A 24,707-nucleotide genomic window follows, 5' to 3' on the forward strand; every position below is an offset into this window, starting at 1 on the left:
TCATACACCCATCCTGTTTGGCTTTCTCTGGACTGAAGTTTGGAATAGTATGTGCTGAGTGCAGAAATTATGGATTAAGGTGATGAGATCTGTGTTATGAAATAGGATGGCCATCAGAAGCCACACCCATAAGCAGACAAACCCTCAGAATGGGCTGCAAATGCAGTCAAAAATTACTTAAGAAATTCCACTGATGTAGCACTGTAACATGCAAATACAGCACAGTAGTTACTAGACAGCCTGCTGCTGTGGGTTAGTGCAGGAACCGCTCTTTCCAGCCAAGTATGTAGAGTGGATCATTCCTCTGTTGGAGAGCAACAGGCCATTGCAAATCATCTCTGGCAAGACCTTTTGCATGTGCACCTGCACACCTTGAGTCTTCCACCTCACCTGCTTTCCTCATGCAACACCCTCAGCCCACTGCAGGACCCTGGGCTCTCTGCTTCTCTCCTCCCAGCCCGTGGACAGGAGGCTGCAGGGCACAGACAAGGGGACAGCCTGGGGCACTGCTGCAGGTGCTGGGTCAGGTGATGCGATGGTGGCAGCTGCACATACAGGTCAATATGCAAAACCAGGTGAGAAACAAACTGTATAATCACACATTAACATGGATCAGCTCAGGAATGGCAACAGGACTCTTCTTTGAGACAGCAGTCCTGAGTTCTTGTGTTTCTTGCAGGAGCTGGGCTTTGCCATCAACTCATCCCATCTTGTCTTCACAAGCCATGGTTCTCACACGAGGCTGAGGTTAATTCCAGCAGCAAATCATCATCGTTGCCATTCATACAGCCCCAAGACAACACTGCTCTCGCAGATGATGCCCTTCACCTCCACGCTTGCCTCCTGCAATCCCTCGTTCCTTCTGCTGCGAGCAGCAATTCCCTGATCCAGATGAATGGGTTAAAGAAAGGAACTCCAGTAAAGGCCGCGCTGCCTTTTGTGCGCTAACAATACGAGGAAGCTCTGCCTAGTTAGAGGAATTTCCCACGTCTCCAATTCAGCCTTTGGAAAAGTGCTTTATTAAGGCTGTCTAAGAGGTGTTAAAAAAATAGAAATAGCCAAGGAGATGGGGACAAAGATATCTTCCCGGAGCCTACGCACGTTCCCTGTTTGTTTGTTTGTTGAAGCAGGAAGCCATGCAGTGCTGCTGCACAGCGCTCCCTGGGGCCGGCGGGCCGAGCTCTGCCATCGCTGCTCTGCACCCACCAGGGCTGTCCCCAGCACTGCCTGTGCAAGGTTTTGTTCCCTGATTTTCCAGATGTCACGAGACAGGCTGAGTGATGGAAGTAATGAGGAATTCCCTGGGTGGGAGTAGGATCTGAGGATGGTAAAACACAGAAGTCCCGTTGCAACAGCAAGGGATGGAGCAGGCAGAAATGGAAGCTTGGGCTCCAAGCTCCCAGCATCCTTCCCATTGCTCTTCCCTTGCATCTCACAATCTCACTGCTTCCCATAAAGCTGTCACTGGTGGTGAGAGCTGCAGCATTCACACCACACCCTTCTCTACCAAACCTGCAAGGTCCTCGTGCACAGAGGAGAGCAGCACTTTCCTGCTGATGGGGATTGGGACCCAGGGCTGCAGGAGCTCCCACTGCAGCCGTCTTTGCATGGAATCCCACTCCTTATGGAACTGGTAGGCACAGCTGCACCAGAGAAGCTGGGACGGAGCAGGGTTATCCAAAGCAATCATAGAATCATAGAATGGCCTGGGTTGCAAAGGCCCACAATGCTCATCCAGTTCCAACCCCCTGCTATGTGCAGGGTCACCAACCAGCAGCCCAGGCTGCCCAGAGCCACATCCAGCCTGGCCTTGAATGCCTGCAGGGATGGGGCATCCACAGCCTCCTTGGGCAACCTGTTCAGTGCGTCACCACCCTCTGAGGGAAAAACTTCCTCCTCATATCCAACCTAAACCTCCTGTCTCAGTTTAAAACCATTCCCCCTTGTCCTATCACTATCCACCCTTGTAAACAGTCGTAAATGCGGGAGAAAGCAGTAGGAGCATCCCTGTGTCCCCTGACCAAGCACTGAGAACAGCACTTCAGCATTCCAACACGCCACCGTGGAAATGGATTTAGTTGAAGCAGCTCAAAACACAGGTAGAACAGAACAGAGACAAAATAAACACAATGCAGCATGCAGCATTCCCAGCCCGTGGCTCTGGGTGCCCCAAGTCCCTCTCCCCTGCCCACATCATCCCAGCTGCAGGGGATGCTGGAGACTTCTGGTGAAGGAAACAAGTGCACCGTGTTGCAGGGCTGGCAGAAACACTGTGCCAGCTGCCTTCACTGAGAGTCCTGCCACAGCCCTGAGCCAGCATCAGACAAACCAAAAGATCCCTTAATGCTGTCGATAGATTTATCATAAAATCATATCATAGAATCATAGAATCACAGACTCACAGAATGGCGTGGGTTGCAAAGGACCACAATGCCCATCCAGTTCCAACCCCCTGCTATGTGCAGGGTCACCAACCACCAGACCAGGCTGCCCAGAGTCTGATCTTTTCTGAAACCCCATTATGTCACAGTAACACAGACCAGGTTAGCACTGCATTACCACGCACATCCCTCTGTACCCCAGACTGATCACAGCCCCCATTAACTGCCACCATCCATGCTGGCAGATGGCCGCACTGTGCAGTCCCCACTAGCACAGTCTGTACCACCGCATCACCACGAAATAGGAGTGCTGTGGCTGCCACTCTCCCCGCAGTGCCTGCAGCATCCCCAGGACTCTGCATGACCAGACCCAGCCCTGAGCACTCCCTCAGTCACCATCCCTGAGCGATTAAAGCACAACAGGAGCACGATGCCGTTCCGTCCCATTGCCCATACCTGCAGCCGTGCGCTCTCCCCGAGGAGCTGCCATGCAGTGCTGCCCGCTGCCCCACTCCCTGCCTGCTGCTTCCCCGAGGCTCAGGACACACCTTACGTGTGCTGTGCCATTGGTCGTCACGCCGAGGGTTCCTTCCTTTCCTTTTGCTTTTCTTTCTGGAGTGAATCACGCCGTCCGTGAGTGGCAGTGAGAACCTCTGCGAGCATCCACGGATCGCTGCAACCTCCCTTTCCTGCGGTCAGTGGGAACTTCTGCAGCTGGGGTGGGGTTGCAGCTGAAAAACACAGGGCTGGAAGCACCGCGCTCCGTGGGCAGGGCAGGTTTTCCTTCTCCGCTTGTTGTGTCAGGGAACGGAGTGATTCCCACTGCTCCGGACCACGGAGATGACCCCTGGCCAGGAAGGAACCTGGGAAATATTTTGTGAGCCGTTTCCTGCCGTGGGGACAGTGGGCGGAAGGGACTTTTGGGTGGGGGGACTCACAGAGCTGCTGCAGAGCGTAACTGTGAGATGAGGAGAGCGCTTCCAGGGTCGCTGTGATGTGGCCATAAAAGAAAGGATTTTTTAATAGGGGAGCGTCTTTGGTTACCGCTGTACACAGCGATCTGCAGCCTAAGTCATGCAGGTGCTTGGCAGACTTTTGGCACTTCAGATGCTTTCTTCTGAGCATGCAGCAAAACAACCACTGGCAGAATACCGTAGAATCACAGAATCATTCCAGTTGGAAAAGACCCCCGAGATCCCCAAGCCCTGCCCACCCCGCTGCCCACGTCCCCCATTGTCACATCTCCATGGTCCTGGGACCCCTATGGGGACGGTGCCCCCAGCGCTCCCTGTGCAGCTGTGCCGCTGCCCCACTGCTCTGTGGAGAAGAACTTCCTGATCTCCGTCCTGATGTATGTACGTATATCCCCCAGCTGGCAGTGTGCAGGCCCTGCTGCTGCCATCACAGCTCCCAGCACCATCTCTGTGCACTGACTGAACGACTGCTGGCTGGCAAGGCTTGGGAGGGGTCCACGGGGTCCTGGTGAAACAGGACGAGGGGATGGCCGCTTTGCTTCCGTCTCTTCTGCCTGTGCTCAACTCTGATATTCTTGCAAGATCTACTGCCTGACTTTGTGGCTCACCACCCAGCCCATGGCAGGGAGTGGAACTAGAGGTCCCTTCCAGCCCAAGCCATTCTGTGATGATATGACTGCATGAGTGTGACCCAGCATCAGCCTGTCGGATGGCACAGGGCACGGCTCATCCCCTGTGAGGTGCCAGTAACAACGAGCAGGGACACTGATGAGCACACTTCACCGATATGCTTAATGAAATACACCTTTGTTTGGAAAAAGGAGAGGAGAGAAAAGAGAGAGAGGGAGCACGGGCTGTCACCCTGCCTTTATTTAGCTTTCCATTGCAATGGACACTTGGCTTTCCATTAACAAGTGTGTTCCATATCCTCTTATATGTAAAGACAACCACTTCATTTCAGTGGACTTTCCAGTTTGATTTCCTTTTGTCTGGCTGGAGCTGGAAGTTCTCTTCCCATGTATCTCCTGCTGGATGGGATGAGTGAAATACGATGGTTGGGACATTCAGGAAAGATAACACTACTGGGATACTTCGGTTAGAACAATGGAGTGGTTATTTCTTTAAAATAGAGCCCCTGAGTTAAAAAGTATATGGAAATGCCTCTGGAATATTTGTAGGTCAGCCTCATTTTGGAAAGGTTTATTCCCCTCTGCATCCTGGTTTTCTGCAGTGGGTGGGAGAGGTTTTTCACCCCCGAGGTGTCAGAAATGCTCCTGTTCAGCACTGAGACGCACAAGAAGAGCTGGGCAGGCTGTGCTGTTGTGTGGGAGCTGCAGGGAAATGGGTGCTCTGGCAAAGCATTGGATAAACACCTAAAACTGCTCAGAGTAAAGTACCCGAATTGGTGCAGAACTGATGCATATGCTCTACATTGACTAATGGGAGTCCAAAACCTATCTCAGAAACAGGTGTCTGCATTGTTGACGTTTCCAGTGAAGAGGGATGAAGCTTCCCGTGATCAGTGTCTGGCTGTATTATGCAAAATGGAATGGCTCTTCGGACTGCAAGATAAGAGCCGACAACACAGCTCAGCAGCAGCAGCATCCAGTGACGATTTGGTTTGCCCAAGTGCAGACTCATGTCCAGCCATACTGAGCCTGGCACGGCCATGGGGTGAGCTGCATAGGGGCATAGGGGCAGCAAAGGGACGTCCCAGTTGCCCTGAGTCTGGCAGAGAACAAATATTTAACCTCTGCTCATAGTGGGGACAACACATCCCGATTCACTTTGCTCTAATCTGCTGGGAAGGAAGGAAGTAATGAAATGTCTCATTATACATCTGGCTGGAGCAGTATATTTAGAAGGAGCAGCAGTGCTGAAGCTGCACAGTTCCATACCGAAAGGACTGAGGTGCTCAGCTCTGCCTCCCTGCAGCCATTATTTACCTGGATGGGGAAGGTCCCCACACATTACATTTTTACTGACCCACCAGGAGCACACTGTAGTGATAGAACAATTAATTCAGGTGTTTGGAGTACTGCAGATGTTCTCGGCCATAGCTCAACCCTGTGGGTTTCTGTCTTGCTCAACACTATGGGTTTCTTTAGGGTTTGAATGACTTGAGTTTGTACTAACATTTTTAGGCTAATTAATCACACTTGCGTGAGTTGCTTCCTCACAGCAGAATGATGATACAACAATGTGCCATGCAATCATCATAGAGTCACAGAATGGCCTGGGTTGAAAAGGACCACAGTGCTCCTCTCATTCCAACCCCTTGCTATGTGCAGGGTCGCCAACCAGCAGCCCAGGCTGCCCAGAGCCACATCCAGCCTGGCCTTGAATGCCTGCAGGGATGGGGCATCCACAGCCTCCTTGGGCAACCTGTTCAGTGCGTCACCACCCTCTGGGTGGGGAGGTATGAAATGCAGAACAAACAGATGTGAACAACTGTAGCTGATTTAATTTAAAAGCAAAGGTCCACATTTTAATAACCCCACCAATCAGCTGTTCATGCAAACTACCAAGAGATGCATTAATTCTTGGCATGGCTGTGTCCATAGCAGGCTGCCTTTTACACAAGGTGCTTCAGTTTCCGTCATTATATATCTCAGTACAGAGGAACACCAATTTGGCATGCTTAATGTAGGACCTACTTACAGCCTTACCCTTGCTGGAGCTCTTTAACTATTAAATTAGGAATATGGGTGCTTTAATGGAATGCGCCTTCCCCAACATGTTTTGTCTGGGGTTATATAAAGGCTCTTGTGCTAAAAGCAGTATTGACAATAGGCAAACCAGGCCCCTCACAGCCCATGGGAAGTCACAGTGCAGAGATGTGGGCCAAACAAGGAACTGGAGCGGGATGATGGAGAACTCATTGAGTGCTTGTGGAAACCAATAGAGGAAGTGGAAGACGCCTGGAACTAGTGGCCTTTGTGTTCATGTGATTGTTGGGCTTCCCTTAGCAGAAAATGTTGTAATTCCTTCGGGGACCTTCAAGTCCCTGCCCAGAAAGCACAACACAGCCATCTCTTTCTGAAACCTCAAGCAACTTCCTTTGGGTTAGCAGGACCCGGTTTAAAACGGACGGTTCCAGAAAATAGCCTGCTTTCCCACCCCTTCTCCTGACAATGGTCGACAAAGGAAATGTCTTTGAATGGTACAATATCAAAGAGACGGCCACCTGAGGGCTGTGGGTGTGCAGAGCTCTGCAGTGCTGCACCCTGCACATCGTGGGGCTCCGCGCAGTGCAGGATGCTGTGCATAGAGCCAGAGAATGGCCTGGGTTGAAAAGGACCACAATGCTCATTGAGTTCCAACCCCCTGCTATGTGCAGGGTCGCCAACCAGCAGCCCAGGCTGCCCAGAGCCACATCCAGCCTGGCCTTGAATGCCCGCAGGGATGGGGCGTCCACAGCCTCCTTGGGCAACCTGTTCAGTGCGTCACCTCCCAGGTGGGAAGACACCTTCACATCGATGGAGTACAGACCTGGAGTACAGAACTCCATTTTGGAGTTCTGCTCCAAAATGGAGGATGGGCAGTAGCTGAAGGTACACAGATGGGACGGGACAGAAAGGATGGTAACACCTCACCTGGTGTGGCACAGGGGTGAGCAGGATTGTTGTGATAAAAGCAAATGGGCAGAGAACTGGGAAGGTAAAAGAGTGAGAACCCATGGCTGGGGATGAAGGCGGTTTACCATGCAGAGCACAGGCTGTGCACACAAGCAAGGCAAACAAAGAATTCATTCCCTCCTCCCCACGGCAGGCCATTCCCAGGAAAGCAGGGCTCAGCGCACCTTGCGGTTACTTGGAAAGACAAATTCCATGACCCCACACATCCCCAGATCCTCCTCCTTTCCCATGGTTTCACTGTTGCACACATTGCCATATGGTATGGAATATCCCTTCGGCCACTTGGAGCCACCTGTCCTGCTTCTCCCCCCCCAGCAACTTGTGCCCCCCAGTCCCGCGTTGCAGGGCAGTACGAGAAGCAGAAAGGCCCCACACTCTGTGCAGCACTGCTCAGCAACAGCCAAAACATCGCTCTGTTACCAACATTGTTCTCATCATAAATCCAAAACCCAACACCATCCCATCTTCAAGGAAGAAAATTAACTCCATCCCAGCCAAAACCACGGCAGTGTCACATATGATCTTCAGGTACAGCAGCTCGGAGGGGCAGGTCCTCCAAAGCATTTCCCATGCTGAATGTCTCACAGAGAAGAGAAAGGAATCTGCTGTCTGTGAGAGTCTCCAAGCTGGAAGCATATGGGCTGCTCAGGCTGCACTGATGCACATTTAATGTATGATGACAGAAGCACATTTCAGTGCGTTACACCTATACTTAGTTCATAGATTTGCATACATTTTCCAGTGAAAAGAGGCCCTTTGACCCTGTCAGAACGTGCTCACGATCATGCAGGTTACTGGGAGAGAGCATTGTGATCATATAGCCACTTCCCAGGCACCTGCAGACCCCAGTGGCCATGAGACAGCGTGGCCAGATCCCTCCAGGAGAGCCGTGGGTGACTGGGGGGGCTAAGGCCACAGAAAGGCAAACACAGAGTAATTCCCATTTGCACAGCACAGGCATCCAGCAAGCCTGAAAGTGATGGGGCAAAACAGAAACCTCTGGGCATGCAGACACTTCTTGTGTGAATCAGATCTCTTTCCTCCTTTACAGACATGAATGAGATGCCTTCACCATCGTGTGCCTTCACCATCAAGTTCTTTACTGTGAGAGTGGTGAGGTACTGAACAGCTGCCCAGAGAGGCTGTGGATGCCCCATCCATCCCTGGAGGTGTTCAAGGCCAGGTTGGATGGGGCTCTGGGCAGCCTGGGCTGCTATGAAATGTGGAGGTTGGTGGCCCTGCCTGTGGTGGGGGGTTGGAGCTTCGTGATCCTTGAGGTCCCTTCCAACCCAACCATTCTGTGATTCTCTGATGTGTGCCCTCTGACCTACTGATGTAGGATCTAGCCCTATTTTATTTAATCCAACATTCCGTGCTCGGTGTGTGGCTGTGGGACAACCAGCACTCTCCCCACTGCTGCTGAAAAGAAGGCAGTGCTGCCTCAGAGCTCTCCTGGCCTAACAAGGTCACCAAAACCTGACAGCACCTTTTGTACTGGGAGAGGCAAAGTAATCTCAGAGATGTGTTTCTATGTTTGTTAAACAAAATAGGTGTTTTAAGGTGCTTTAGTGGTTGCTAATTCCTTCTTTTGTGCCTTTTGGCCTGATCACACAGACAGAGCTGTTGTCATTTCTCACCATCTCAATGGTAATTAATAAATACCTCCATGCTTCCTGAAAGTCAGAGGCTGAAGAGAAGACTCACAGGGTGACCCAAGGGACAGGCATGTTTTGCTTGGCTGCTCAGCAGCTGGAAAAGACTCCTGGCTATTCAAACACCAGGAGCTCCAGGGCTTGGCCAAGGGGATGGGGAAGCCCATTGTCAGGCCAACAGCCAAGCTGCTCCGGGCAGGAGGTGGTGGGATGGCAGCCAGTATTATGATGGGAGGGAGGGCACTATGGGGATACAGGGGACAGCTGGGAGCAGAGGCACAGCAGGGACATGGGGAGGTCTATGGCAGACCTGGGGGCTTCACTGTTGTGGTATTATAGGGCTTACAGTGGGACTTGGTGGTACTGCAGTAGAAGCTGTTGGCTATCAAGTGATGGAAACGTGCATCATTTGCACGGCTCACAGGACAGTGCTCCTGGCCCCCGGGGCTATGGAGAAAGAAGCCCAGGTCAGTGTCCTGGGTGTGAGACAGCGAGGTCAAAAGAGCCAGAGCAATGGGGCAGGGCAGTGTGGCTCTCAGCAGGGGAGGGCTTCAGCAGGCTTTTACCAGCATTACTGGAAAGAGAGGTATGGTTCACCTAACTGCCTACGCATGTTGCTTGCTGTGCTTCAAGCAGTGACTGGAATTCCCACCTTCTAGCAGAGACTTCCTTGTTTGCTCTCAGCCCCGTGAAATGGGGCAACCGTGACTGGTAACAGCGATGAGGAAGGGTGCAGTTTGTTGTCTTTGTAAAGCAGAAGGAATTTGGCACACTTGAGCTGTTTATCTGGGAGATGCTGATAAACATCACCACCCCATCCCCACCTGGCAGAAAGCTCACAGCAGCATGGGGTTGTGGTGGTTGGTTACCTTCCTCCAAATGCCCTTGCTTCATGCCCAACCGCTCTGCTTTTCAGTCAAAGTAAACAGGGCCATAAGAAATTGAATCCTCTTAAAAATCAGGTTAACTTACTCAATATCCCAAATGCTGGATGAAACTGAATCCTGAAAGTTCAAGTTCTTTCTGTTGGCATGGAATCCTCCAGCACAGCTTCTGTTCTCCTTGCAATAGCATATTCCCAAAGACCAACAAGTTCCCAAGAAAGGCACCTGCTTGGGGGACCTGGGGCCTGGTTATGACTCCCTGGGTGGTTCCTTAACCCAGAGGGAAAGGAGACACTGCCAGCGAACAAGGGGAGGGGGCTGCTCTGCAGGGCAGGAGCTGGGAGCTGTGCCACCACCAAGGCTAGCAGGGCACCGGCCTCAATGATGGGCACAGTCCTGAGGCAGCTGAGCCAGGAAAGCAGAGCTGGGCTGGTGACAGTGACCGGGTTTGGCCACAGTCCCATCACCGGACAAGTCCACCACAAAGGTGCAAGCCCAAGATCAAGCTGTAGGGTCAAGTCAATGAGCTGGTGTTGGGACTGGCAAGGCACAGGGCTGAGAGCAGGCAGATGCACATCATGGCTCAGACTGGGGCCAAGGGCAAACCTTCCGTGTGCCTCCTAAGCCAAGGGTGATCTCCATTGAGACATCTCTGTTTTTTTCTCACAGTCAGCTTCTTCCTGCCAGTCTGATCCCAGGTCACACAGCCACACCATTGCAGACGTGACCTTGGACAGGGACTAACTAAATCCAAGGAAGGGAGGAAAGAATCTATAGAGCTGTGACAACACTTGCCCTTCCACACTGCAGTATGTGGGGAATGACTACTGGGAGCACTGAGGCCCATAGAGACGTAGTTGTATTGCAGCAATACCTCGATATTTTGGGATACAATTTTTTTTTTGAAAGGGGTGGGGGGAGGTGGAGAGGGATTAGCAGAGATTTAAGCAGCCAAAAAGAAATGTCAACAAAGAAAACTCTCACCTTGGTATCAGAAGCCAAAGGAACAGATTCAAATGCCAGATTTGCAGTGGAGGTCCCCAGATCCAAGACCACAGCTGGGCTCCTTTTGGGCCCTGAGCTCTCTCATCCGCCAGCTCAAAAAATGCCCCTGTGGCATGCAGTCATACTGGTCTGATTCTGCAGGGTAAACTTGGCATCCTTGCCACCCATGCAGAACTGATGCAGGTGTTGCTGAGTAACTGCAGGCAGGACCTGAAGAGGTTTGGGCGAGACGAGCACGCTGGCACAGACCCACGAGCACTTCCTGGACATGCTAAGGCTGCACACATTGGTAGGGAAAATGGGCTCTGGGTGTGTGCTGTTGTGTCACACAAGAAGCTTTTGCTGGAAAGCCCCCGTGCTTTTCAATGTAGGCAACTCTGCAGGCAAAACTTATTGCCCATAGGAGTGTGAGTACTTAATTCCCCTTCAAGCTCCAGGTTCCCTGTCTGTTATCCATACCCTTGTTGATGGTGCCAAAATGCCTGAGCAGACACTGCCTAAGCCCACAGGTCAGCACTCACGGCCTGTACTGAGCTCAGTACTTACTGGGGTTGCTCTCTGTTCAACTTTGAAGATTTCTGGGGGTTCTTTCCTGAGGAGTTTGGCCATGGCGAGGACCAGACGTCACTCAAGCACCAAGGCATCGCTGAGGATGACAGGCCGCTCCCGGCCAAAGGAGAGCCCATGGGCTGCACGGGTATGCTGTGATCTCTGCCAAACTTGTTTTCTCCCATTAGACAGTCAGAGCTGACCTCCAGAAATGCCAAGAGGTCTGTGGGGTTGTGGCCTGCTGCAGAAATGTCCCCTGTAGAACACATGTGGGGAGAAACTCTCACTGCAGATCCCAAAGCGCTCCACGAGACAAAGGGAACAGGGGCAGGATGGCACAGAGCTGTCAGAGCAACGTGTCCTTAAAATGCCATTTGTGGGTGAAATAGGTTTGTCTGTTTATTAACCAGCACACCTGGCCCTTTTATTACAGCAGCACAAAGAGGGCTCTTTATTAACTGTTGGAATGAAAATGGGATGAAATATCAACAGAGGGCTGTGTACACGAAAACAGTCACTGCTCTCAGGTTAGGGTGTGCATTCGGTGCTCTCAGCTGATGCTGGGCATGGGTTTGGGCTCCTCACGAGTTTCAGCTGAATTGAAAGGATAGCAGATGTTCAACTTGTTGCTCCTCTCACCCCAGTTTGACATTAGCATGGTTTCACCAGCAGAATTCCTTAGTTTACAAGGGCGGGAGAGAAGGGGACCAGCCCCACGGCTGGCAGAGCGGTGTGCTGCAATCTCCTCTAGGACTCTTCCTCCCCCAGCCCCATAGCCCTGAGCGTGGTGATGCTTACAGATGGGCTCATGCATCGCAGGGCCTTCTGCAGCCCAGGTTTGGGGGCCCCCAAATCCTTCTGAGGGTCTGAAGGACGGAGGCTGAACCCAGCTGAGACAACGAGTGGTTGAACGTTGCATTTCCCCTCCAGCTGAAAGTCAGCACATTGCATAGGGAATTACATCTTCCTCTGGGACTTCAAAGGAGAATCCTTAAAAGGGTTTCCAAGAGAAGGAAATATAGGAAAAAAATGTTTTGAAATAAGCAAAATGCATCATTTTAATTATCTGATAAATGATACTGGAATTGAAACAGAGTGTTAGCCATGTCTATGGATGGTTCCTCCCATCTTAGCTGACTGTCAGCCAAATCAGTGAATACTGAAGTCCTATGGAACTTGGGAATTGGAAACAAATGCCCAAAGCCATGCATTTTCATAGGCACTGAGGGCCTTCCGGCAAGCTTGGGTGTCCAGACCTGGGGCCTCCAGCACAGGAAGGACGTGGAGCTGTTAGTGTGGGTCCAGAGGAGGGATGCTAAGATGGCCAGAGGGCTGCAGCACATCTCCTGTGAGGAAAGGCTGAGGGAACTGGGCTTGTTTGGCTTGGAGAAGAGAAGGCTGTGGGGAGACCTCATTGTGGCCTTCCAGTACTTGAAGGGAGCATATAAACAGGAGGGGGAACGGCTGTCTACAAGGGTGGATAGTGATAGGACAAGGGGGAATGGTTTTAAACTGAGACGGGGAGGTTTAGGTTGGATATGAGGAGGCAGTTTTTCCCCCAGAGGGTGGTGACGCACTGAACAGGTTGCCCAAGGAGGCTGTGGATGCCCCATCCCTGCAGGCATTCAAGGCCAGGCTGGATGTGGCTCTGGGCAGCCTGGTCTGCTGGTTGGTGACCCTGCACATAGCAGGGGGTTGGAACTGGATGAGCATTGTGGGCCTTTTCAACCCAGGCCATTCTGTGATTCTGTGATTCTATGATCCCTGGTGTCCAAAATTGGACCACAGGGGCTCAAGATGCTTTGGCTCCCTTGCCGGGCTCTGGGATGCCCTGGGACCCTCCATATGGGATTCCCTGAGGGCAGCAATGTTGGTGAGCAGGGCTCCCAAGCAGCAATTGGGCCAGTGGGCTTTTGTGATGAAATAACACTTCTCATTAAAAAAAACCTAACTCCCATGAAGAAGATCCACAAGTGTTCAACCCTGACTTTTCTCCTTGTCCCATCTGCACGCAGTGATGACTGAGAGCAAACTTTCTACCTTTGCCTGGGTCAGTCGTATACTTCCTACAATTATTGTTTGTCGGGTACACTTCCTGTTACGAAAGAGAAGCTGGCAAGATAAGTTCCTTGTGACTGGTCTGCACTTGAAAGCATTGGCCCTACCCTAACCCCAGCAAGGAATGCAGAGAGAGGTGTGCTGTCACCCACAGACCACGGCGCTCCTCTGCCCCTAGCAAAGATGTGCTTTCCAAGCAGGGGGAGCAGTGTGGGATCATCGGTTACTCTCATCCAGCAGCAAAAAGAGAGGTGCCATGGGGCAACGTGGATCTGTGTGCGTGGCCACAGTGTGCCCATGGCCCAAAGTCCAGCTCAGGAGGGAGAGGTGCCTTTCTCTGCTGCTTTCTGGGGAGAGCAGCTTTTGCTTTCTCCTTCTGGTTCCAAGCTCTGAAGTTGGCTCTGAAGCTCCCCACAAAGCACAGAGCAGCTTCCACGTTGCTTCTGCTTGGGACCACACTTTGATCTCACTCACAACACCGTCACATCCAGCAAGTGTGAGTGTGCACCCGCATGGGGCTGCATGTAGGATGCTGCCTGTCCGGTTCAGACTACAAAGGATGTTTGTAGGGTGTCTCTGAAGGGCCTCAGATGAGCAAACTGTTTGCCTTATCTCGGGCAAGCAGGTGATAATTTCTGATAAACAGACATGATAGAAGCAGGAAGGAAAACCTGAGGCATGGCCGTCCACCAGCCTTGATTCATTGAGCAAGAAAATAAATCTCGTGGCTGGAAGAGCCAGGGAAGCCTTTCATCCAGCCTGTTCATCTTAAAGGGAAGTGGTTCCAAGAATGCTGTTATTTATTCACTGTTAAATGAAACCTTTGCCAAGTGCTGCAGAGGACAGGTTTAGCTTTGCTGGAGTTGGCTGGCAATAGCACGTCTGTCAGCCGGTGTGTTAGAACTACTAGAGAAACCCTGACAGATTTGTACCAACCTCAGCATTTGCCCAGGCAACTCCACCAACCTCCAGCACCCTCCCTGCCAGGGGAAAGTGAGGCACTGAGCTACCTGCAGCACTCAGCCTTTGGGGAACACAGCTCTCCTGAAGAGCCCAACCCCTTCACCATGCTTCCCAGGCCTTCTCCCCAGTGCTATGGGTAATTTGGAGGGGCAAAAAGCCCCAGCACAGCCATGCAGCCCCACTGCCCCACAGCTGCCCTGCTGCCCCACGGGTGCCCCGCTGCAGGGCGTCGCACTGCCCGCACCCCCTGCCCACCCTGGTGAGCCACAGAGGGCCTGGGGCTGTGTGCTGGGCTGCTGTGCAGCCTGTGGGCTGGGACAGGCAGGGTGGGATGGAGCTGGCTGAGCACTCGGGGTGCCACAGGGCAGGGGATGGGGGGAGGACATGGGCAGGGCAGGGAGGAGAGATGAGTTCTGTTCGCACACTCACGTGTCATGCACAGGAGATGGGAAAAGTCTGGCGAGCACACAGCCAATGGACTTCCCTGCTTGAAAGGCATAGCAGAAAATCCACATCCCCTCCCATTGAATATTTTATTTAGAGAGGAGTTCTACTCAGCCCTGACAATGAGTCCGTGCTTTACACAGACAAGCAGAGAACCTTTACACAGACAAGCGGAGACAAGCGAGAGCCTTGCACACCCATCTCTAACGCGAGGTCGGGAGCAGCACCCAGTTAGCTTCTTACGAGGTGAAGGACAAATCCATCTCAGTCACATAATTCCTCCCTTGTGGGGCCGTGCCTTTCAAACTCAGCTTCAGCAGATGACAGAATGCCCCCCGGGCCCCCACAGGACGGCTTCCTGCTGGGAGTGGGGCTTTCTCCGAGCAGCCCCTCTGCTCCCCACCTGCCTTTTGCTGCTGCTGTGGGTCCGTGAGCCCCGCGGGCACCGAGGGGCAGAGCGGGTGCCCGTGTTTGTCAGCAGCACAGCTGTGCCGTGGGCTCAGGCCGAGAGGTTCTGCTGTGTTTTGCAGGCGAGGCAGCTCTGTGTGTCAGTGCTGCCGTTCCCATTGCACTCACAAGGGTGATCTCCTGTGGCTTTTATGCTTTCGGTGCCCTCTTTTCTTTCCCTTGTGTTTTAATAGGCAAATATAAGAAGAATGAGAGTCGTTTTCTTAGTTATGTGCCTTAACTACGTTGTATGCTTTATATGTGGCCCAAGGCAGTTCCTCTCTGCTCCGCGTGGCCCAGGCAGGCAGCCCAAAGGTTGGGCACTGGAGCTGCTCCATCAGCAGTGAATGGGATTTAACAGGCAGTGGCTGTGGGTGTGCTGGGATGTGGGGGGCTGTTCAGAGCCCACCCATTCCCAGCGCCCCCGGCCACAAACCTGGCATACGGAAACCAAGCGGGGCACTGCTTGTCCCGCGTGTTGGCAGAGGATAAATCGCTTGATTTAACAGATAGCGTCTTCTCAAAGGACGAAAATGAGAACAGGAAGATAATAAGTAACACAGGATGCCCAATCATCTCCCACCGCCTGATCAGGACTGGGGGCCGGCCTCATCTCGGGGGCCCCAGGGAGGCAACTGCTGCATCAAACGCTGCTGAGGTGAGAAGCGGCATCCGTGGCTGCAGTGCTGTGTGGAGGGCCCACGGCACAACCAGCTGTGCTGGAGGGAAGCACAGGCCCAGGGCAGCCAAAGTCTGTAGGACTTTCCTCTAGAGAGCCCTGGGAGCAGCTCCTGTCAGCTCTCCATCAGTGAGGGCTGATTCTGCCTTCTCTGCTGCCCAGCTGGCTGCTGGAGGTGGACTTGGGACAGCGTGTTGGTTCCAACCCGCTTACAGCAACCCGTGGTATTGGCGGGTGATTCAGGGCCAAAGAAATGTCCAGCACCCAGTCAGCTGCCTGTTCTCCGAACTGAACACATTAAATCAGGCCTTAATTGAATTCCTCTCTGTTGAGGCAAACTGGAGCTCAAGCACTGGGATTTCCTTTGATTGTTCCCACCGGTGACGCTTTCATCCAGTTTCACTCTTGCGTCTGGCACTGCTTAATGACTTCATGTAGACCTGAATGCAAATTGGCTTAATGAGCCGGGGCTGCTCTCAGCTGGGCTGAGGGGAAGGCAGCAGCCATTTAACGCCACACGGCAGCACGCCCAGGCTCTGGTGTCCAAGGTGGCACAGCACCTCACACAGCATCAGGTTGCTCCTTCTGCTGTTCTACAGGTCTTGCTTTGCAAATCGCACAAACTTTGGGGTAAGGAGCCCCATAACCAGGAAGGCTCAGCTCAGAGGGAGCTCTGCTGAGCAATCCCAGCCAATGCACGTGGTCATATGGACCATGGATGGCTATGAGCAAACAGGTGTCCCCGGCAGCCCTCACACCAGTGCAGGGCTCCATCTGCACTGGTAACTCAGTGGGGAACAGACATGGGCCTAAATAACGGGTATGTTTAGCTTTGGAGAACCAGAAACTTTCCCAGAGTGGGAAGATCTCAGTGTGGCTGTGGTCAACCACTGCCTTCCAGGACAACACCCAGGCAGAGCTACAGTCTTGTTGTAGTCTTACAGTCTGTTCCTCCTGTGCAGCCCAGCTGGTTGGAAGGGTTTGCTTGTGTGCACTCCTTCCAGTGCTTGAAGGGAGCGTATAAACAGGAGGGGAATGGCTGTTTATGAGGGTGGATAGTGATAGGACAAGGGGGAATGGTTTTAAATTGAGACGGGGGGGGGTTTAGGTTGGATATGAGGAGGAAGTTTTTCCCCCAGAGGGTGGTGACGCACTGAACAGGTTGCCCAAGGAGGCTGTGGATGCCCCATTCCTGCAGGCATTCAAGGCCAGGCTGGATGTGGCTCTGGGCAGCCTGGGCTGCTGGGTGGCGACCCTGCACATAGCAGGGGGTTGGAGCTGGATGAGCACTGTGGGCCTTTGCAACCCAGGACATTCTGTGATTCTGTGTCTCAGATATAAAACACCCGATCTGTTGTAGGACCAGATGTGGCTCAAGCAGTCCGTAAGTGACATCTGCTGTTGGCAGGGGTAGCTCTGGGTTCTGCCAACTAAAACAAAGGCATTGCAGCAAAGAGAGCTGCAAAGAGAGAGGACTTCTGGGAGTCCCAGATACTGCAGGAGGGTCTCAGCAAAGAGCAGCCCTCCCAAACAAAGGATCAGCTGTGGTGCATGGGCTGGAGCAATCACTCCAATCAAAGGAAGAGGGACAGCCCTCGGCTGTGTCATCTCCATTGTGGCCCCTGTGCTGATATACAAACCACCAGGACTGGGTGTGCTCAGGGCCCCAGCACCAGAGAGTTGTAGGATCCTAGAATGGTTTGGGCTGGAAGAGACCTTAGAGACCATCTGGTTCCAGCTCCCTGCCACAGGCAGGCACGCTGCCAATGGGTCAGGTTGCCCAAAGCCCATCCAGCCTGGCCTCAAACACTTTTAGGGATGGGGCATCCACAGATTCTTTGGGCAGCTTGTGGCAGTGCCTCACCATTCTCATAGAGAAGAATTTCCTCCTAATGTTGTATCTAAATCGCCCCCCTCTTTTAGTTTAAAGCCTTTACCCCTTGTGCTATCGCTGTCACTGACAAAGAACCCCTCTCAGATTTCCTACAGGCCCATTTAGGTACAGAAAGGCTGAAATAAAGTCCTCCTGGAGCCTTCTCCAGGCTGAACACCCCCAGCTCCCTCAGCATTTCTCCATAGGGAGGTGCTCCAGCCCTCCCACATCCTCCTGGCCCTCCTCTGGCCCCGCTCCCACAGCCCCACATCCCCCCCGTGCTGGGGGCCCCAGGCCTGGACGCAGCACTGCAGATGGGGCCTCATGGGGGCAGAGCAGAGGGGCAGTCCCTTCCCTTGCCTGTGGGTACCCTTGGTCACCTGCCTCCCACGTGGGGAGGTTGTTTCAGACCAGAGCTTGGCCCCAGCAGAAGCCTTGCACAGCAAGGAGCCCTCCTTCTCCATGGTACAGCTCCCCCATTTCACCACAGGCCACAGAGAAATCTTGTGCCCTTCATCCCACCTCTAACTGGGGACAAGAGGTAACTTCTTCCTCCATAATACGACTGAGGACTGTATCTGCTCAGGTCTGTGTGCTCCCTACCTGGGAACAGCCTGCCACCCAGTGCTGAGTGCTGAGGACTGCCGGTGGATTTGCTGTTGCCATTCGAAGTGCCCCTGGCTTTACTCTGTGCTGTTCCAGATTGCTAAAGCCCAGGGCTGAAGAAGACCTCAGAAACTCAGCTCTGTGTGGGGGAATCGGGCATAAAGTGTCCATGAGAAAGAAAAGATGTTTATAGAGTGGGAGATTCTTTCCACATTATTTCTTCATGGCCTCAAGTTGTGCCAGGGTAAGAGTAGGTTGGATATGAGGAAACACTTCTGTACAGAAAGGGCTGTTAAGCACTGGGATGGGCTGCCCAGGGAGGTGGTGGAGTCACCATCCCTGCATGTGTTTAACAACCGTTTGGATGTGGTGCTCAGGGCCATGACTGAGCGGAGGGCTGTTAGAGTTAGGGGAGGATGGCTGCGTTGGGGTTGGACTGGATGATCTTGAAGGTCTTTTCCATCCTGAGCAATTCCATGATTCTATGGTTCATTTTCCCATGTGCTCCTTAAGAGCGTGACAAATTCTGCTCATCTATTCCACCAGTGGTTAATGAACCCACGGAGACACGTGCCGTCCTATGGCTGAGCTCTGCTGTAGTTTTCCGCAGAGGCTCTCTTCTATTTCTCCTCTGTCTTTCACCCTTTTATTTTCCCACCATCAGACTTTCCCCTCCTCTTACTGATTTCTCCTTCCCCATCCTCACTGGCAGAGCTGTGAGGTACCACGCATCCCATGTGAGCCCATGTGAGCAGTGCACACATGAAGGCACTGTGTAAAGCACTCAGGAATCACGGAATCACAGAATCACCAAGGCTGGAAAGGAGCCCCGAGGTCATCCGGTCCAACTGTGCTCCCACCATCAGCATTTCCCACTAAACCACGTCCCTCAGTGCCTCATCCACAAGGTTCTGGAACACCCCCAGGCCTGGTGACCCCACCACCTCCCAGGGCAGCCCATTCCAGCCCCTGGCTGCTCTCTGGGAGAAGATTTTCCTAACATCCAACCTGAATCTCCCCTGGCACAACTGGAGGCTTGATGTCGTTCCCCACCAAAATGCATTCACCTCCCCCCCACTACCACTATGTCTTTACCCTATGGCAGAGCACAGCATTAAGTTATTCAGTAATGAATCACCTACAGGAGTGAGGAACTGCTTTGTTCCTTGGCACTGCACAGCCACGGTGGTGGCCCTGCACAAAGGCTGAGCTCCCGGCCCAGAGCAGTGCAACCTGTGGGCCCTGTACTGGTTGGCAGAGTGAGACCTCAGCAGACTCAAGGATGGGAAATCAAATCAGCTCCACAGAGAAGCTGAAGGCCAGCGAGCCCTACCACTAGCATATCCAACCTAAACCTCCCCTGTCTCAGTTTAAAACCATTCCCCTTTGTCCTATCCTTTGTTACATGCCAGGGACCTGGGACCAAGCGCCAGCAGAAAGGCACGGGGGAATAAAATCAGACGTCACCAGACCCAGCACGCAGCAAGTCCCATCCCACATAGTCAGGGCCCATTTTCCTGCAGTATTCTGCACCAAGGAAAAATTGACTGCTTTTCTCTGCTTCTTGTTCTGGGCAGTGACTGCAGCTGATGGGGAGAAGCAATGTCAGCATTTAGAAATGCCTTGTCTGGTTCTGCCTCTGTGTGTACTTGTGGAATGCACCACACAGGGCAGTGATGGGGGGGTGGGACTGGGAAACGGGGGAATAGAAACTCTGTAGAATGAACCAGGAGGTCTCACACAGCACCACTGAGGCAAAGTGCTTCCCTCCCTGCCAAGGTTTCTTCACGATGAACTGTAGAAAACAAAGGGATCCACCACTGAGTTGTTTCAGAGGGGCAGGAATGCTGCCCAAGCCCAAGCAGTGGGTAGTGGCTCTCTGGGCAGCCCATTCCAGTGCCTGACCACCCTTTCAGACAAGTAGTATTTCCAGCATGAACCTCTCCTGGCACAGCTTGAAGCCATTCCCTCTAGTCCTATCACTGTCACACAAGAGAAGCAGCTGACCCCCAGCTCACTACAGCCTCCCTTCAGGTAGTTATAGAGAGCAATGAGGTCTCCCCTGAGCCTCCTCTTCTCTAGACTGAACAATCCCAGCTCCTTCAGCCGCTCTCCATAAGGTCTGTGCTCCAGACCCCTCACCAGCTTTGTTGCCCTCCTCTGGACACGCTCCAGGGCCTCGATGTCTTTCTTACAGTGAGGAGCCCAAAACTGGACACAGTACTCGAGGTGCGGCCTCACCAGTGCTGAGTACAGGGGGATAATTACTTCCCTGTTCCTGCTGGCCACACTATTTCTGATACAAGCCAGGATGCCATTGGCCTTCTTGGCCACCTGGGCACACTGCTGGCTCATATTCAGTCTGGCATCAATCAACACCCCCAGGTCCATTTCCTCTACACAGTCTTCCAGCCACTCTGCCCCAAGCCTGTAGCGTTGCCTGGAGTTATTGTGGCCAAAGTGCAGGACCCGGCATTTGGTCTTGTTGAATCCCATCCCATTGGCTTCAGCCCAGCTATCCAACCTATGCAGATCCCTCTGTAAGGCCTCGCTACCCTCAGGCAGATCAACACTTCCAGCCAGCTTGGTGTCATCTGCAAACTTACTGAGGGTGCACTCAATGCCCTCATCCAGGTCGTCAGTAAAGATAATAAACAGGACAGGCCCCAGCACCGACCCCTGGGGAACACCACTCGTGACCGGTCACCAGCTGGATTTAACTCCATTCACCACCACTCTCTGGGCCCGGCCCTCCAGCCAGTTCCTTACCCAGCCAAGAGTGTATCTGTCCAAGCCACAGACTGAAAGCTTCTGCAGGAGAATACTGTGGGAGACAGCGTCAAAGGCTTTGCTGAAATCTAGGTAGACCACATCAACAGCCTTCCCCTCATCCACCAGATGGGTCACTAGATCATAGAAGGAGGTCAGGTTGGTCAAGCAGGACCTGCCCTCTGCTGACGGAGCCCAGAATACCATTTGCTTTCCAGGTTGCAAGAGCACACTGCTGCCTCACGGTCAGCTTTTCATCCACAACGATGTCAGAAACTGAAAGTGGTTCAACTGCTCACATTTAAATATTCACTGCTCTAAATCTAAGGAACTTGTTTCCAAATAGGATTGAATTATGAGTCTCAAAGAGATTTGCAGCCTAAAGCCACATTTGCAGGGAGCCGAATGGAGGCTTTAACGCTATTAACTTCTGCAGTTGGGAAATTCCTCCCTACGTGGCATCTTCAACGAACGCTCGGTGGCATTGCCTGTGCCCACCAAACACCATGATTCCATGGTGTAGAGGGAGATGGTGGTCAGATGCCGCTGGCTCAGTGATGGAGGTTACACACAGCAGCAGATTGCACTCTGGCCATTCCCTTCTCTGCTGGTGGAAGCACAGAGACCACAAGCACTTGCAGGCAGCTGGTGGGAATCAAAGAATCATAGAATGGCCTGGGTTGCAAAGGACCACAATGCTCATCCAGTTCCCACCCCCTGCTATGTGCAGGGTCGCCTCCCTTCCCACCCTCTGGGTGAAAACTTCCTCCTCATATCCAACCTAAACCTCCCCTGTCTCAGTTTAAGACCATTCCCCCTTGTCCTATCACTGTCCACCCTCGTAAACAGCCGTTCCCCTCCTGTTTATACACTCCCTTCAAGAAGATGCAGAAGCTCCTTGCCTTCCAGCACAAGCCCACACAGCTCATTGCAGGGCTGCACCTCCCTGCCATAGCAGAGCAGTTCCCCATGGCCTCTTGCTGTGACCTCCATTCTCCAGGAGCAGCTCTGAGCCCTGCAGAGCAGCCCAGCACACACATCTGACAGCCTTGCCCAAGAAGTGCTAACGGTGCAGCACTTCCTTGAGCCTCAGCTCTATAATTAGCAGTGCTGTGTCAGCGTGCGTTAACGCCGCAGCGCTAATTGTGCAACTTGTTTTCCAGGAGCTGCACAGAGGGGTCATTTCGGGTGACTCTGACAGCATTCAGGGTCCCCTCAGCCACTCCAATAGGGCTTCCTTCACAGCCCCATGGCTGGAAGGTTCCCTGGGGTGCAGCTGCTGAGTGGGGCGGGCAGAACAGACTGAGCATAACGGAGATTAATGCACCTTGTTGTCTTTTGCTCTCACTGCTTCACTCTAGCTAAAGACACCTTCCCTCCACCCAAACCTCATCAGCCCAGCACCTTGCTATTTACTGCCCCAAGGTACAGCTGAGGGGCACAGCTACCCGACCATCACCCCCGCTGTCACTGCAGGAGGGAGAAGATCATTACATGTGTGTTAGATTGGCATCCCTATTGTAGGATCACAGAATTCCAAGGCCTGACCTCCAGAAGCCTGCATGCAGCTTTATCCCCGGCAGCAAATCCTGACTCAGCCTGTTACATAAACTACTGATCACGGCACTGGGAGCCCTAGGAAAGAAAGGCAGGATTGGTGCCATCAGTCCCTGCAGGCCTTTCTGCTGCCACTGCCTCTCCCCAGAAGGGTTTGGATGGGGCAGCCCTACTGGGGGCCCGGAGCTGCACCTTCCTCCTGCCAGGGGTGGCTGGGAGCGAGGCGGGGGGCCCCAGAGCACTCCTTGGGGATGGGTCATTGCCGGCTCAGCAGCTGGGCTAATGAGCACGTTAATGAATGGAACCCAAGTGCAGGAGCAGCACTTGCTGGAGCTCAGCACTTGGGTGCCCACTGCTCACCCGCAGGCACTCTGGGGCGGCTGGCTGCTCTGCTGCACTCCAGTGGGTCAAGTCTTCACCTGAACGTCACCCTCCTGGCCCTCCTGGGCACCCTGGGGCTGTGGCCACGGCCCAGCTGGGCATGGGGATGGGCCACAGCCAGAGCTCCAGCACTGTGCCTCGGACCACTCTGTCACCAACTGCCACGTGGAGAACCCTTCCTTGAGATGTTCAGTGATACATGAGCTTGGTTCTCAGCTTGAAAAATGAGAAAGGTAATATTCTGCCTTTCTTGGGGATGGTTGCCCAGGGCAGATGTGGGATTTCCATTGCTGGAGCAACGTTCTGAGAGGGATGGTTGTGCCATCCAAGCCATGGTGTGAAAGCTCTGCTTCAGAAACCGCCTGCCATAAACACCTCTTAGACACAGCTGCTCATCTCCTCCTCAGTCTCCTCACTGCCTACCTGCACACTGCTTTTATTTCACATGGCACAAACCTCGCATGCCCACGCTCTGCAGAAGACACACAGCCCTGTGAGCCTGGAGGAGCTGGGCAGATCCTGGCTCTGGGTTACACTTATTGCACTGCTGTGTTTCCAGAAAAACACATTCTGTGTTTTTTAGCAGAGCACTCTGAATGGCACAGGGAAAGCAAAGAGAGAACCACATGGTTCATAGGGATTGGGAAGGGCTGTGGGGGTTCCCAACACAGCAGTGCCAGCTCTGGGGCAGGTGGGGCTGCTCAGGGCTTTGTGTGGTCATGTCTCAAACTCCCGCAGGAATGGAGATGGCCCCATCACTCTGAGCAACCTCTGCACTCAGCAAGAAAACATTCTTCCTTATACCCAGCAGGGACTCCTCCTGGTCTAACTCACAGCCTCCTACAGCTTCCAAGTCCTAAAGGCCAAGTGCAACCCCTCCCCGACCCAGTACTGAAGAGGAAAGGAAGGAAGCAAGAGAACATGGTGGATTTTTACAGCACCACTGAAGTCCTGTGGCTTGGACACAAGGCATTCTGAGGTTACTGATGAGGAGAGCTGCAGAACGATGATGTTTCCAAAGGGAATTTTCCCCTCCTGGAATTGAAACCAGGTCTGTGGCTGCATGGAGGTGGAAGGCTTCCAGAGGAGAACAAGAGGCAGGCTGGCTCCTGTCGAGCCATACCCTCGGGCTAAGGAGGACCTAAATGTACATCTCCTCTTCCTCTGGTGTGATCTAACAACCTGCTTAGAGGGCGAACATTTGGGCAGCAGTTGTGCCTGGCTCAGCGCATAGTTGGCAGTGCTGCTCACAACCAGGGGCTCCTGCCTCTGCAGGGCAGTTCTGGGGTCCCCCAAAGCAGAGGGGAGACAGAGACCACAAGCTGTGTGACCACTCTGCTCCCTGAGGGTGGGAGGATCGCTCAGTGTCCCAGCATCACAGCTTTCATTGTAAGTGACCGTAGTTAGAAGAACAACAAAACCACGTTAGGTATGTTTGGCTGCCTCACACTTTTCTAGTTTGGAGAAGATTTGGGATGAGGACTGATTAAATGTTTTTATCCACGTTATGTGAAAATGGTCCCAGCAAATCTGCTGGATGGAGAAGGACCCAAATTTAGGATCGCTGCAGAGGACATTTTTGCAGGGCAGGAACACGGGAAGGAATCAGCCTGGGTTGGTTTCACCTTCAGATGCCTCCTGGGATGCACCAGCCTGGCTCCTGTGCTGCAGTTCCCTCCAGCTGCCAATTTCTGCAGTGCTGTATGACAAACATATCATCAACCAAGAGGTAAAGATGTCTCCATGCAGCCCGCTGGAACCCACATCCAGCATCCCTGAGCAGGAGCCAACACGAGGACACAGTTGCTGGTGGTACCACTTGGGTGTAGGGACATCAGCAGTGGGCA

The 24,707-nt window shown here is 53.0% G+C and overlaps 1 protein-coding gene across 3 annotated transcripts in view; it reads right to left on the reverse strand.

Moving 5' to 3' along the window:
• The window catches only part of ADGRF5 (adhesion G protein-coupled receptor F5), a 39,916-nt gene extending 29,076 nt beyond the window's left edge, over positions 1-10,840 (reverse strand). The window contains exon 1 of one of the 3 annotated variants that reach the window (XM_046939034.1): positions 10,514-10,840. The gene's annotated coding sequence lies outside the window, so the exon portion shown is untranslated. Of the gene's footprint in view, positions 1-2,837; positions 3,196-10,513 lie in introns of those variants that run through there. The other 2 variants (XM_004935931.5, XM_004935933.5) reach the window with 2 other exon arrangements.
• Positions 10,841-24,707: the final 13,867 nt, after the last annotated feature.

The sequence above is a fragment of the Gallus gallus genome, chromosome 3 (assembly GCF_016699485.2).
Source record: "Gallus gallus isolate bGalGal1 chromosome 3, bGalGal1.mat.broiler.GRCg7b, whole genome shotgun sequence".
NCBI lineage: Eukaryota > Metazoa > Chordata > Aves > Galliformes > Phasianidae > Gallus > Gallus gallus.